The sequence below is a fragment of the Poecilia reticulata genome, chromosome 8 (genome assembly GCF_904066995.2).
Source record: "Poecilia reticulata chromosome 8, P_reticulata-male-v2, whole genome shotgun sequence".
Taxonomy (NCBI): Eukaryota; Metazoa; Chordata; class Actinopteri; order Cyprinodontiformes; family Poeciliidae; genus Poecilia; species Poecilia reticulata.
The window spans coordinates 9,520,838-9,534,834 of record NC_088837.1 but is presented as its reverse complement, the minus strand read 5'-3'; the positions used below and the strand labels follow the sequence as shown (position 1 = coordinate 9,534,834).

Below are 13,997 nucleotides of genomic sequence, written 5' to 3'. Positions count from 1 at the left end.
TTTTTTTGTTAATTATGTATTTGTTTTTTATTGATGTTATAGATGATTAAAAGTTATCTGACTTTTGCTGCCAAAACTCGAGCAAAACATCACATGATTCCATCTCCTCCTTTTGAGGAGGAGTTCATGCAAAACTGATAAACTCACACAGTTTTAAATACCAAGCAGTAAAACTGGCAAAGTAGAAAGACTCAGTTCAACATGATGCACTGCAGGACATCACTGCTGCTGTTAGCCGTCTGCTGGACAGGTGAACATCTTCTGCTTACCTAAGTTAGAATTGATCCTTTTTCGAGACCCAGGCTATAATTATGTTTACATTTTTGCAGGTGTTGGTGGTCAGACTCTGACAGAATCTGAACCAGTGACTAAAAGACCTGGACAATCTCACACCTTGACCTGCACGACATCTGGGTTCACGCTTAGCAGCTATGCAATGAGCTGGGTCAGACAAGCACCTGGAAAAGGATTGGAATGGATGGCATATATAGGCACCTACTGTTGTGATTTCCTGCCTCATGCCGTCCAGACAACACTTGAACACTAGGTGGTGCAGAAACAAAAACACCTAGAAATCTGCCTTTTGTTTTGCATTGACAGTGATTGGTGCCTCACATGGAGCCTAAAGGACATGAAGTAAAAAATAACAGGAAAATATAAGTTTACCATATGAACACTAGCAGGTAGTTTAGTTTATATTTCTACTATTTGGGCCAAACTGTTTCAGAAATTTCTGAACCATGAGTACCAGTTTAGGACAGTGACTCCATCCACTGTATTTGCCTTGAAATATCAGAAATATGATGTATTTTTCGATCTTTAACAAAACCTGAAAGTTCTAGAATAAAAGTGATTCTTGATGATGGCATTGTACCTTTGTGGTAAGCTGCTGTGTACGTTGTATTTTAACTCCATCATGGCTTCTTATTGCTTCCTTTGTTTCTTTTCAAAATATCCATTTCCTCTCAAGGCCTACGCTGCTCAGACAAGAGTTTTAAGACCATTTACATGTATTGCACAAACTATCGTCATGCTATTTTATGAAAACATATTCTTCAGATTAATGCTTAAGACTCTCCACAATTTTATAATTCTAGTTGCAGTGGTAGTAGAGGTCATAGTCCTTTCTACCAGTAGCATACCAGTGAGACCTAGAGGAACTGACTAGGAGCCAGAATAAATACAAAAAGAGTCTGAAATCCTGAGACTCGTGAACTTATTAAAAAACTAGCAATCAGTGACCAACACAAAGCTTCAGTAGTAACTTCATCACCCTCCCTAATGTTAGTCAGTTTCCTATACGAGTAGATCTATTGAGTCAATTAATTCACAAAGTGAAACGCGTATACTCATTCGTTGCCCACTGGGTGACATATTTCAAACGTTTACTTCTGTTAATTTTGATGATTATGGATTACAGCTAACAAAAATCCAACATTCAGAAAATTTGAATATTACAGAAGACCTCCAGGTAATACAGACATGTCAGCCTAGTGAATGTTCCTCTTGGACGTCTTTTGGCACAAATCACTGACCCAGTGTGGCGTGGTTTATCGTCCATCTTGTTGTGGCTGTGTTGCTGTGTTAAGGCAACCCGGGTTGCTTCTGATGTCTCGCCTCTTTTTCTGAGCAATACTCCATAACTTGTCTGTGGGGCTTCGATTGGCAACTGTGCCAACCAATAAAGCATGGTGACATGCTTATTGCACCAGGTATTGGTATTTCTAGTAGTGTTGGTAGGTGCCAAGTGCTGCTGGAAAATACATTAGCAGCTGCATAAAGATTGTCAGGTGAAGGAAGACTGCTAGAAGACGACTATGCTGACTTTGGACTCGATAAAAACAACACAGCAAATTTAGCCAAGTCATGATGGATTGTGGAAACTTTTGGATATTACACATCTTGGATTCTGTGCCTTTCCACTCTTCCTCCAAACTCTGGGAACTTGATCATTGAATGAAATGAAAAGTATACTTTAATATAAAAAAAGTAGCACAAGTTCAGTCTCATAATCTACCTTGGATCAACAATATTTTCCACATGAAGAACGTAAAAACGTAAATAAATCAAAGTCCATGAGTAGGATCTGTTTTACAGGAAACGTCTGTTATTTCCTAGCAGACGTTTCAAACCCTGAATAAAATACATTAAAATTAAAGGTTGCTGCTTATTTATTTTTATTTTCCATTCCAGATCATGCTACAAATGAGACTGATAAATTTACTTTACAGGTTACTCTTCATCTTTACCAAACGACGACAAAAGAGCAAAATTAGTAATGCTTTGCAAGATCTGTAAAGACACAGAGTAATAACAAAAACCCCACAGAATTAAAACAATATAAAAACGAAACATTTGAAATCCTAGTGACTCTATGCAGCAGTGAATTTATTTCAGCATGAAAACATAAAATATTTATCACCTAACGAGGCTTTTTATTCCCATCCGGAAGCATCAGCTGTGTTGGACATTTTTACATAGCATGGAAATCTGGTCACACATGACAGCTTCCATGAGAGAGAGCAGTGAAGTGTGCTAAAAAAGCTGCATCTCTTTGTGTTTGTGCATTGAAATGAGCATGAGATAAAGATTCAGAAGCAACAGACAAAAAAAAACAAATCGTTACAAATCTTTTATTAGGATGTTTCTTTTTTTTTTTAATTCATAACAAGTTTGTTTTTGAGTTCCATTTCTATAACTTGCATTTATTTTACAGTTGTTAATGTGCAATTATCTTTGATAACGTTGGGTCACAGTTACAGGGCTTTCACAAAGTTATTGGCACTTTGAACACAGAAAGAAGGAGGATGAGCAGTACAGGAGGTCCACTGGTGCTACAGGGTTACAGACGGCAGAGAGCAGGGGCGGCGAGGATGCGCCTAGTTTCTGGGTAATTATATACCTCATGCTGCGAGTGCACAACAAACAATCGGATCCTTATGTGTGTGTCTATATATAATATACAGTATGTATCTATACATGATGTTCTGCTTAGAGACAAAAGACTCCTCATGCTGTGCCACACCTTATTCATTCAAGTGTGTAGGTCTACATGTTCTGGGCTGTGAAAAATAAAAACTGCGCCAATCACAGCTTGCTCTTAATGTTCAACAAGCAAAAACAAAGGAAGAAAAAAAAAGAGCTTTCAGTTCTCAGTAAATGAGATAAAACATTGTGAGCAAGGGACCTTTGAAAGCTGACATGTCATACTTCTTTCCACTTGAGCCTAAACCAGCGTTTATCAGTAGTCTAATCTAGAGACCTGATAGGATGTGGAGATTTTTGTGTACTTGGGTTGGGCCGGAGAGTCGCACCAATACGGATGACTCACCGGCGATTAGTCAATCAGAAAAGATCACAAATGGCTCAGTGGGTCACTATGCAGCGTGAACCGGTCTGCAACAAGCTCGCTGCAAACGCTCCTTTTTTGTGCTACACTTGACGAAATTAGCACTTTTCCTCATTTGACAGCAACTCTTTCGACAGAAGCTTACGTACGTGGAGACTTTAAAACAATCCCCCTCGCTCTCGCCGCTCATGCCGATTTAGGCACGGGCGCCTGTATAAATATAGTTTTTCTTCTGAAAATAGAACCATCTTTGTTTACCTGTTTCCTCTCAGTCCTCTTTACAATCGTCTCAGTAAAAAGCTCCCCCTCCTTTAACCCCCAATTTTTTATTTTCAGTTCACAGACACAAACATGCGAGCACGTTTACAAAGAAAAAGTGAGAATATTTCTACAATATGCGGCACAGTGAAACACTCTGAGGTGAGGTGGGTTGAGAGGAAGATGTACGGAGGAATAAGTAGTGTTATTGTGTTTTAATACAATTAAATTTAGTTCTATTTCCAAGGCTGGAACACGAGTTGTCAGGCTTGCATAGAGGAAAAAAAAAAAGCCAGCGACACTTCTTACATTGATATATATATTTTTTTGTCACCTCTGCTCCCAGCTAGCCAAAACATCTCTCCTTTCTTCCTCTGGCTGCACTGGCAGCGCCCCCTGCCTGGCACCTCGGGAAATGTATCTTAAATGCAACCGTGGCTGCACTTACACACCGTATGAGACGAGGGGAGGCAGAGGACAAACCCTCACGCATTCTCCTTTTACTCCACTAACTCTCTTTTACAGTCATAAAGCAAAAATAAAAAGTAAAATAGAAAAAAAGTTGCGAGTTTTTACGTCCTGGTTATAACGGAGTGACAGCTGTCGCCCCCAAAAGCTCTGTTGTACAGACAGCAGAGATGTAAAGAGAGATCAGGGAGGGGCCAAAGAGTGAGGAGTGAGGAGGAGGCAAGTACAACTGGGATGGGGGTGAATACTGGTACGTGCGTCACCAGACTTAAACCTTTCCGGGGGGGCTGAGCGTTTTAGAACAACGGTCCTCCGTCCCCGCCCACGCCTGGCAGAGATTCACCTGAGGAGCCGCCCGACTCCATGCCGGCGCCGCCGGCGGCCTCCAGGGAGGCGGGCTCGAAGGCCTGGTCCGCCCCCAGGGCTTCGTCCTCCGTCTTGACTCCGTCGGGGAGGAAGGAGGAGTAGGCGTCGCACTCGGCCATCAGCAGCTTCAGCTTGGGGATCCAGCTCTTTCGCACCACACGGCGGGCGTTGGTGCACATGTCCGCTGCGATGGCGTTCATCTCGCTCTCTTTGAAACTCGTGGCGAAATTCTGGCAAAAAACTGAGACACACAAGATGCAGTTAGGCTGCTGGAGAAACACCTGTCACGCTTTAACCTGATTAAAGTGCTGCACAAAGGGAAGCACCAGTGAAAATACTTTGGGTACCCTTGATTTTATGTGAAACCTATATCTGTTAATACGGAGTTGCTTTTCCAACTGATTAAATGTACTCAAATTAAATTGCATTTTTATTTTTTAAAGAAAACTTAGAACTTTAAAGAGTCTGACTTTAAGCTCATTTATCAACCTGTCACTATCATAATGTCAAGCAAAATTTCACACTCCCACTTAGGCAGACGCTTGACTTTTCTACAGATGTGACAGATTCGTTTTTCCACCCCTGCGGTTTTGGCGCATCGCCAGCGTGCAAAGGTGCAAGTAGGTGGGACAGCTTCATAGCTGCTTTTTCCCCACAAACCCTAAGAGATGAAAGAAAACAGTCAGATTCAAAACTGTCGGTTAAATGCTTGGGAATTCTTTCAGTAAAATATTCAAGTCCCACCCTCACTGAAAAACATACTGATACAAAATAAGTAAATATTTCGCACAGAGCACGTAGTTTCTTCAATTTCCTTTGTGATAATATCTTGAACTAGTTCTGCAGCTACGCAGACTTCAGATCCGTTTAATCTGAGAGCATGTTTCTGCTCCCATCATATGTTCTTGAAAACAACTCAATTAAACTACAATGACTAAAACTAGAAGTCAGTCTTTTCAGGCTCTCTAGGTCATTGAGAATAACTGGAACTCACACTGAAATGATTCACTTCTGCAGCCGACACAACTGGAATAAAATGACTACATAGAGCTTTAAGACTTGTTGACTTATTTTATCTATGTATTGATCCAGATATCAGGCACTCACTTAGCCATCTGTTAACTGACAGCCATGGAAGAAGAAAGAAAAACCCTTCCTAAAGATTTATCTACAAAAATACTGAACTTATCTTGTTTTAAAACCACATAGTTAAAAGATTGGGGTGATGCTGAAAGTGGGAAATCCCACAAACAAATCCTTTGAGTCACATTTGCTAGTAAAATGAGATGGAACATTTCTGCATCTTCTCAAAACAACTCAAGACTTTGCTGTTCGGTGGAGTTTAGTAGATTGTGGCTACAAAATGGATGGTGCCCTCGCATTTCATCACAAATGTTAATTTAATTTATTGGACTTTGTGATACACTTCTTTATTTACCAGCAATTCCTTCAAAAGTCAAATTGATGTAAAAAACCTTATGACCACCCACGTGCATAATATGCTACCTAAGACCCACCTATTTATATCGTGAAATACCCACATCCCAACCTGAAATTAATTAACTAATTAAGTGAATTCCTACTCAAAGAACTTATTCTAAACAGCAAATTAAACAAAAATTCTAATGATAAATCAACTAGGAAATAAACAATAAGAATAAAGTAAACAATTTAAATACTAAGATTTAACCAAAAAATGGGAAAATAGCTCCTACACTAGATGTCCTCCTTCAAACCTGAAAAATCAAACAAAACTAACTCTGCCCGCGGCCTAATTTTTGTTGTTTTTAACTTTGTTTTATTTCTACTATATTTTTTGTGATTTTATTTTATTATTTTTATTTGCAGCAAAGTGGGGACTAAATGGGGAGGAGAAAAAAAAGTTAGGTTAAACGTGACAGCCAGACGGAGCGGTATGCCATATAGCTAGGATACACATACATATGCTGGACGGTGAATGTAACTCTGTATCTGATCCATTTATACGACATGTGTGGCTTGTAACATTTGATCATTTTTCTGCATTAAAGCCTGCTTTTATACAACCAAATCTCATTATTTCTCAAGGTAATTTACACTCAGGGGTTCTGGTTGGGTCCTGAAACTGGTGGAGCATAGAAACAAAATGAACGAACTCCAACAAAACGTACAAAAGACGAGATGCTAACCAGTTTTTTTCATACATGCTAGGCTACATGACGGTGCAGCATTATCCTTATGGCTACCAGTATAGTTTTTCCGTAAAGCAATATGTTTCTAATCATACTTACTTATAAAGTATATGAACGTTAGTCTTCTGTCTTGATAAAAACTGTTCACTACAAATCCCTGGTTACACCGATGGCTGCTAGTCGTTATGCTTGACAGCTGCTATCCTTTGCTCCTCGTTGAAGGTTACGCAATAAAATTACAAATTCGGTTTTCAACCTTATCCGTTTCTGCAGCCGACCGTGCAGCGTCCTGTGAGCATTTTTACAGCAAAACAATCTGAATAAAAGAAATATTAAGCTACCACATGTCTGTTTTTTTTATTTTTTTAACCAGCTTTAAAGAAGCGCATAGGTCGTTTTTGCCAAGGCTAGAACTGTATAATTTAACAGCTTCTCTTTTCCGGTCCTCGATATTCGCGGTCTTCGAAGGACCCGGATGCAGACCCTGAATTCGGGCACAGCTTTTAACACAAGTTTAGGAAACGTGACTTATTACGTGAGAACATAGAATTCGACGGGTTTGGTGCCTATGACGTGGCATAGGCACCTAAGGAAACAGATAAAGACCCTGACGTCATAGACGTCAGGGTCTTTATCTGCACTTCTTTCTTCTCAAACCCTCACTTTGCAGTCCTTTGTCGCAGAGCCTGGATAAGTTACAGTTCATCTTGCGTTAAAGCAGAAAACTTTAAGCTTTTCCTCTAATTAATTGAGTCTACAGTTATTATGGATAGCGGATTGACCCAAATCGTCACTGTCAACATCCTAAGGTTTATAGTTCATCCACTTTTCTTGAACTTAACCTGGATGGAGTGGATGCGTTTGGCAACTGGAGATCCCGCTCGCACCACCACCTGCGTTCTGATGAGGATTTTAGAAGACATCCTAGAGCTTTTTACATCCAACGCTCAAAATAGTCTTCCAAAGGACTGCTGCACCGCTGAAGCCATAAAATCCATCGTTGGCAACAAGGTGCCTGAGGCCTTCGCCAAGGTCATCAAGGTTAAAGGAGAAGTCCGAACAGAGCACACTGACAATTTAAACCATCTTATTGTCAAATATGTGGTGGAAAGAGTCAATTCCAACGTAGACTCTGACGACAAAAATCACGCTGATCAGCTGATCAACGGTATGGTTGACGAGATCAAAGTGATGATTAAGGATCTTTTTGTCAGACTGCATGCATCTAGTAAGGAACCGAAGAAAGTCGTGGTCCGCCCAGTTGAGCCAACATCTATGCTCAAACGTCTGAAAGGGAGGATCCAGGGTTTTTTCACCAAGTTCACTCGGAAACATTCATCTAGGGTTGCTCCAGTGAACCTACCGGAAATCCCAGAGACCTCTCACACCGTGGCCAACAGAACTACGGCAACCTTGGTTCCTGAGGAGGCCTACGTTCCTTCAGATAATGTGTCAGACGTCATAGATCTAGAAAATTATCCTGAGATCCCGTCAACCATAGACTCTCAGGAATTTGAACTGGAGCCAAGGTACAACATCATACCCAGGGAGGCCTTCGTTTATCCTCTTCAGAAAGAGGATTTCGAGCCAAAGCCCAGGTTTGATGAGATCACACCTGTGGAACCGTTCATTTGTCCAGTTGAGTCATTTTAAATTTTTTTCGTAGTTGTTAGTTAGGCCATTTTACAATTGTTTGCTTAGGAGTTAGTTAGGTCTTTTTAAATTGCGTAGGAGTTAGGTGTTTTTTATACTTGTTTGCTTAGGAGTTAGTTGTTTTTTATAGTTGTTTGCTTAGTAGTTAGGTGTTTTTTATAGTTGTTTGCTTAGTAGTTAGTTGTTTTTTATAGTTGTTTGCTTAGTAGTTAGGTGTTTTTTATAGTTGTTTGCTTAGTAGTTAGGTGTTTTTTATAGTTGTTTGCTTAGTAGTTAGTTGTTTTTTATAGTTGTTTGCTTAGGAGTTAGGTGTTTTTTATAGTTGTTTGCTTAGTAGTTAGTTGTGTTTTATAGTTGTTTGCTTAGTAGTTAGGTGTTTTTTATAGTTGTTTGCTTAGTAGTTAGTTAGGTTTTTAAATTGCTTAGGAGTTAGTTAGGTCTTTTTAAATTGCTTAGTAGTTAGGTCATTCTACAATTGTTTGCCTAGTAGTTACAGTGGATATAAAAACTCTACACAGACTTTTATATCAACCTGCAAAGAGCTGCCACAAGATCAGATGGATCTCGTTATTCAAAGATATCAGTCAGGTGAAGGCTACAGAAGAATTTCCAATTCATTAAGTATTGCCATGGAACAATGTGAAGATTGTCATCATCAAGTGGAGAAAACAAGGCACAATCGTGACATTACCAAGAACAGGACGTCCGTCCAAAATTGATAAGACAAGAAGAAAACTGGTGAGGGAGGCTGAAGAGAGACCGACAGCAACACTGAAGGAGCTGCAAGAATTTCTGGCAAGTACTGGCTGGACTACAGTACGTGACAACAATCTCTGTCTTCTTCATATGTTTGGGCTATGGGGTAGGGTGGCAAGACAGAAGCCTTATATCTCAAAAAAAATCTTCAAAGCCCGGCTAAATTTTGCGAAGACATCTGAAATCTCCCAAACACATGTGGAAAAATGTGTTATGGCCTGATGAAACCAAGGTTGAACGTTTTGGACATAATTCCAAAAGGTATATTTGGGGCAAAAAAAACACTGCCCCTCACCAAAAGAACCCCATACCTACAGTTAAGCATGGTGGTGGTAGCATCATGCTTTGGGGCTGTTTTGCTTCAGCTGGAACCGGAGCCTTAAGGTAAGGTAAGGTAAGGTAAGGTAAGTTTATGTATAGCACATTTTCAGCAACAAGGCAATTCAAAGTGCTTTACATGAATTAAATTTAAACCACCCTTATTCAGGGTGGACGGAATTATGAACAGTTCCAAATATCAGTCAGTGTTGGCACAAAGCCTTCGGCCTTCTGCTAGAACTTCATCTTTCAGCAGGACAACGACCTAAAAGACACGTCTAAATCAACAAAAGAATGGCTTCACCGGAATAAGATTAAGGCTGTGGAATGGCCCAGCCAGAGTCCAGACCTGAATCCCATCAAACACCTATGGGGTGATCTGAAGAGGGCTGTGCACAGGAGATGCCCACACAATCTATCAGATTTGGAGCAGTTTTACAAAGAAGAGTGAGCAAATATCCCGACATCAAAATGTACCACACATTTTGATGTGGGTACATCAAAATGTACCCACATTTGTTCTATCTGGACATACTGTAGTCCAGATAGAACCTATCAAGGTTCTTACTCAAAAAGACTGAGTGCTGTAATAAAAGCCAAAGGTGCTGCAATAAAGTATTGTACGTTTTTTTTATTTTATATTTGGTGTGTAGACTTTTTATATCCACTGTAGGTCTTTTTAAAAGTTTTAGTACTTGGGTCATTTTAAACTTGCTTGTTTAGTAGTTAGTTGGTTGTAAAATGGCTGCTTTAGTAGTTAGTTGGTTGTAAAATGGTTCTTTAGTAGTTAGGTAGTTAGGTCCTCTCCATGGGCTGCCACCTTATCGTGGTGGAGGGGTTTGAGTGTCCCAGTGATCCCAGGAGCTATGCTGTCTCGGGGTTTTATGCCCCTGGTAGGGTCACCCCAGGCAGACAGGTCCTAGGTGAGGAACCAGACTAAGTGCAGCCCAAAGATCCCTTCTGATGAGTTAGAGCAATGGACTTAGTGTTCCCTTGCTGGGGCGTGGGTCACCGGGGCCCCCACTCTAGAGCCATGCCTGGAGATGGGGCACGCTGGCGAGCTCCTGGTGGCCATAATGCTAACATTAGCATTATGGCTATCATTAGCATATTGAGGGTTATCGCTAGAATGTTGACAAGCACAAAGTTAGTGAACTAACAATTCAGTATGCTAACATTAGTGTATAAATTAAAATTATTCAACATAATAAACTTAGCTTAAGTGACATCAGTAGCACCTGTGATGTCACCAACATGTTAATTTACATTGACTTAATCCATTAAGTATGATAAATATTGCTAGTAAATATGAAATTATGTAAAATGCTTATTTTAGATTTAAGGCTAATACTAGCATGATGGCAATCATAAGCATATTGAGTCACTAGTAGTATCAACATGCTAGTATCAAATATGAAACACATAATTTCATATTTATTAGCAATATTTCCCATACTGACTGGATTAGGTCAATCTAAGTAAACATGCTGGTGACATCACAGGTGCTACTTATGTCAGTGACATCACAGGTGTTACTGATGTCACAGGTGCTGTCAGTGACATCACACTGATGTCAGTGTTACATCAGGTGTTACTGATGTCACAGGGGCTACTGATGTCAGCACCTGTGATGTCAGTGACATCACACTGACGTCAGTGACATCACACTGATGTCAGTGTTACATCAGGTGTTACTGATGTCACTGATATAGTTTCATATATAGTAGCAATATTTACCATACTGACTGGATTAGGTCAATGTAATTAAACATGCTGGTGACATCACAGGAGTCACTGTGATGTCACCTGTGATGTGTGATGACACATCACAGATGTCATTCAGTATGCTAATATCATTCAGTATGATATAATTAGTGTACAAGTTAAAATGATACAAAATGCTAAGGTTAGCATAAATGCTGTGGGTAACATGCGTGATGTCACCAGCATGTTAATTTACAGTGACTTAATCCATTGAGCATGATAAACATAGCTAATAAATATGAAATTATGTAAAATGCCTTGTATTTTAGATACAAAGCTAATGTTAACATGAGGGCTTGGGATTGCCACTCGTCCCGTAATATATGGAATCGTATTTGGCTATTAAATGTTGCATGAACCGATACGATTTGTTGCGTATTTCTATAAATGTCCGATACACTCACCTGTCACATACACATCAACACTAAGTGAAACCATAATGACCAAAATAAAACCCAGGAAAGCTCAGCTAAATTGTAGTGGTGGGACCATATTCATGTCTTTGATGTCTGTCATGGCAGACCGGGTGGAGTTCTGAGTAGTGTGACATCACGTGCAAAGGGTCAAAATCACTCTTTGGTTACCTAGTAACTCACTCTCTGACTCTTGGTTACCTAGCAACAACTGATCAAGTTACTGGCGCAACCGTGCTCGTAACTGCTTAAAAATAAGTTATTAGCCACAGAAAACAAAATTGCACACAACGCTGGTCACCAACAAGTAAATTCAGCAGAAGATATATTTTATAATGATTTCTTTCTTTTCCATTTTTTTTATTCAAATTTTCCTCTCAGGCAGTCTTTCTAGATTGCTTAAATACCACAGAATCAGTCTCATTTACCAAAATCTCATATTGGAGCCATAAATCCATGCTTATCGAACCTTTCCTATAAAAAGTTCCTGTATGAACTGTAGTTTATTTTCCATTGACTATTTCTGATTTAAATACATTTGAAGAAATACAAAAAGAAACCAATGGAAGTGACTCTTAATTTTGCACCAATACTAGATTTAATAATTTAAGACATCGCTTTAAGAAATACTTCAATAAATGGAGTTAGTGAGTAACTTATGACCGGTAAAAAATTATTATCCAACACAGATGATTTTTGGGACATACCGTTTATCTGTTCTTTTGAACAAAAACTGTTGCGCCATGTGTGGCTAAACTTAGAAAGCACAACAGCACAGTTTGTATGCATGTCAGAGTTTAAAAAAAATAGTCGAAAGTGCAGGGTGCAAAATAAAGATGAGATTTATCAAAGGCTTGCATAAAAGGCTTGATAAACGAGCAGCAGTGAGTCCTGCACAGGAGATGACATCAAAGATCAAGTATAAGTCACAGTTACTGCAAGAGTTTGTGCTGAGACTGATAAATGAATGGAAAGGGTCACTGAGGGCCAGAACTCAACATTATATATTGTTGAGACGCTTTACCAGGTCGAGAAAGAGTCATACGCTGGTAGACAAAGGCCCATAGTAAAAAGTTACATGTTTGATTCTGTTAGACACCAAGGTTCATTTCTCACGAAAAAGAAACGTTTTCCCAGGCCACAGAGACATGGTGTGATTTCAGGGAGTGTCTTCAGTCCATATAATCAGTTACCCTCCTTTTTCTCCTGAGACGCTACAGACTTTTTTAGAAACTCTTCTCGGATGTAATGGTAAAAGCGTCTCCTTTCAGCGCTGAAAGTGAATAAAATAAGTAAAGTCTGAATGCTTTTCTTGGCTGATTTTATGCTCCGTGTGTCAATACAAATTATGATTCATCGATCGGGATTTCCATTCCAACACTATCATTCACAAGTCCTCCTCCTGTTCACCGATTGGCCACTGTGAAATACAGTTTGTAAAATCCACTTCAATGGGAGAAATTCCAGTGGAAAGCACTGAGAAGAGATAAAAATCGAGCAGAATTGCAGTGATGGATGGATGGATGGATGGATGGATGGATGGATGGATGGATGGATGGATGGATGGATGGATGGATGGATGGATGGATGGATGGATGGATGGATGGATGGATGGATGGATGGATGGATGGATGGATGGATGGATGGATGGATGGATGGATGGATGGATGGATGGATGGATGGATGGATGGATGGATGGATTTAAAACAGATAACCTTCTTAAAGGGCCGTCTGGTTTAGGTTTCCTGTCTTGTGCTACTTTCTTTATGAATATAATCACTTTGTTTGATGCTTTTTTTAATGTATTAGTAAAGAGAAATCAAAAAGGCACATTCATGTATAACTCTAGAACTTCCTAATGAACAATTTCTTCCCTAGTTTCCTTCTCAGTGTGTGAAGATGTTTTTTTAATTACTTTTTATCACTGCATTGAATGTAAGTTGCTGTTTGCTCAGCTAGTTTACTCAGTAAACAATATAAATAAATTATGATTCAGCACTATGTAAGAAGTAGGTGGTGTAAAAGTGCAAGGAAAGCAAGAACATCTGCTGTATGTGGAGCAGGAATATGATTAGGTTGTTGTTTTTTTGTTTTGTTTTGTTTTTTTTTGTTTCTGAGGGTCCAGTGGTTGCTTTTCCAGACAAAAGCAACCACAGTGTTGAATCTGTGACACATGTTGTCTGCTGAAGCTGCTGACTGAGAGGTTGTGGAGATTTCTGATCTACAGAGCCAGTCGGTGACACATTTTCATGCTGGTCATCATGCTGTGATAGTGCGACTTGAATTGTTTTCCCCTCGTGAGTTTTTTTTTGCTCAAGATGCGGTAACGGCGAGATGTGATTATCCTGACCCACGTCCCCACGAGGGGACGACATGAAAATGATGATGACGGTGCTAGCAGGTGATTTATCGTCTGTCTGCGGCGTTGCCGACCAGATGCTGCATTTTGACCTGCTGATAGGCTGATGATGTCGGACATTT

At 39.8% G+C, this 13,997-nt stretch overlaps 1 pseudogene across 1 annotated transcript; it reads right to left on the bottom strand.

Annotated features, from left to right (window-relative positions):
- Window positions 1-2,619: 2,619 nt before the first annotated feature.
- LOC145552495 (nucleus accumbens-associated protein 1 pseudogene) lies at window positions 2,620-7,568 on the bottom strand (annotated as a pseudogene). Its single transcript, XR_014088556.1, has 2 exons — window positions 6,712-7,568; window positions 2,620-4,682 (listed from the first exon to the last, which is right to left on the bottom strand). The product of XR_014088556.1 is annotated as a nucleus accumbens-associated protein 1 pseudogene (transcript).
- Between the last annotated feature and the right edge of the window lie 6,429 nt (window positions 7,569-13,997).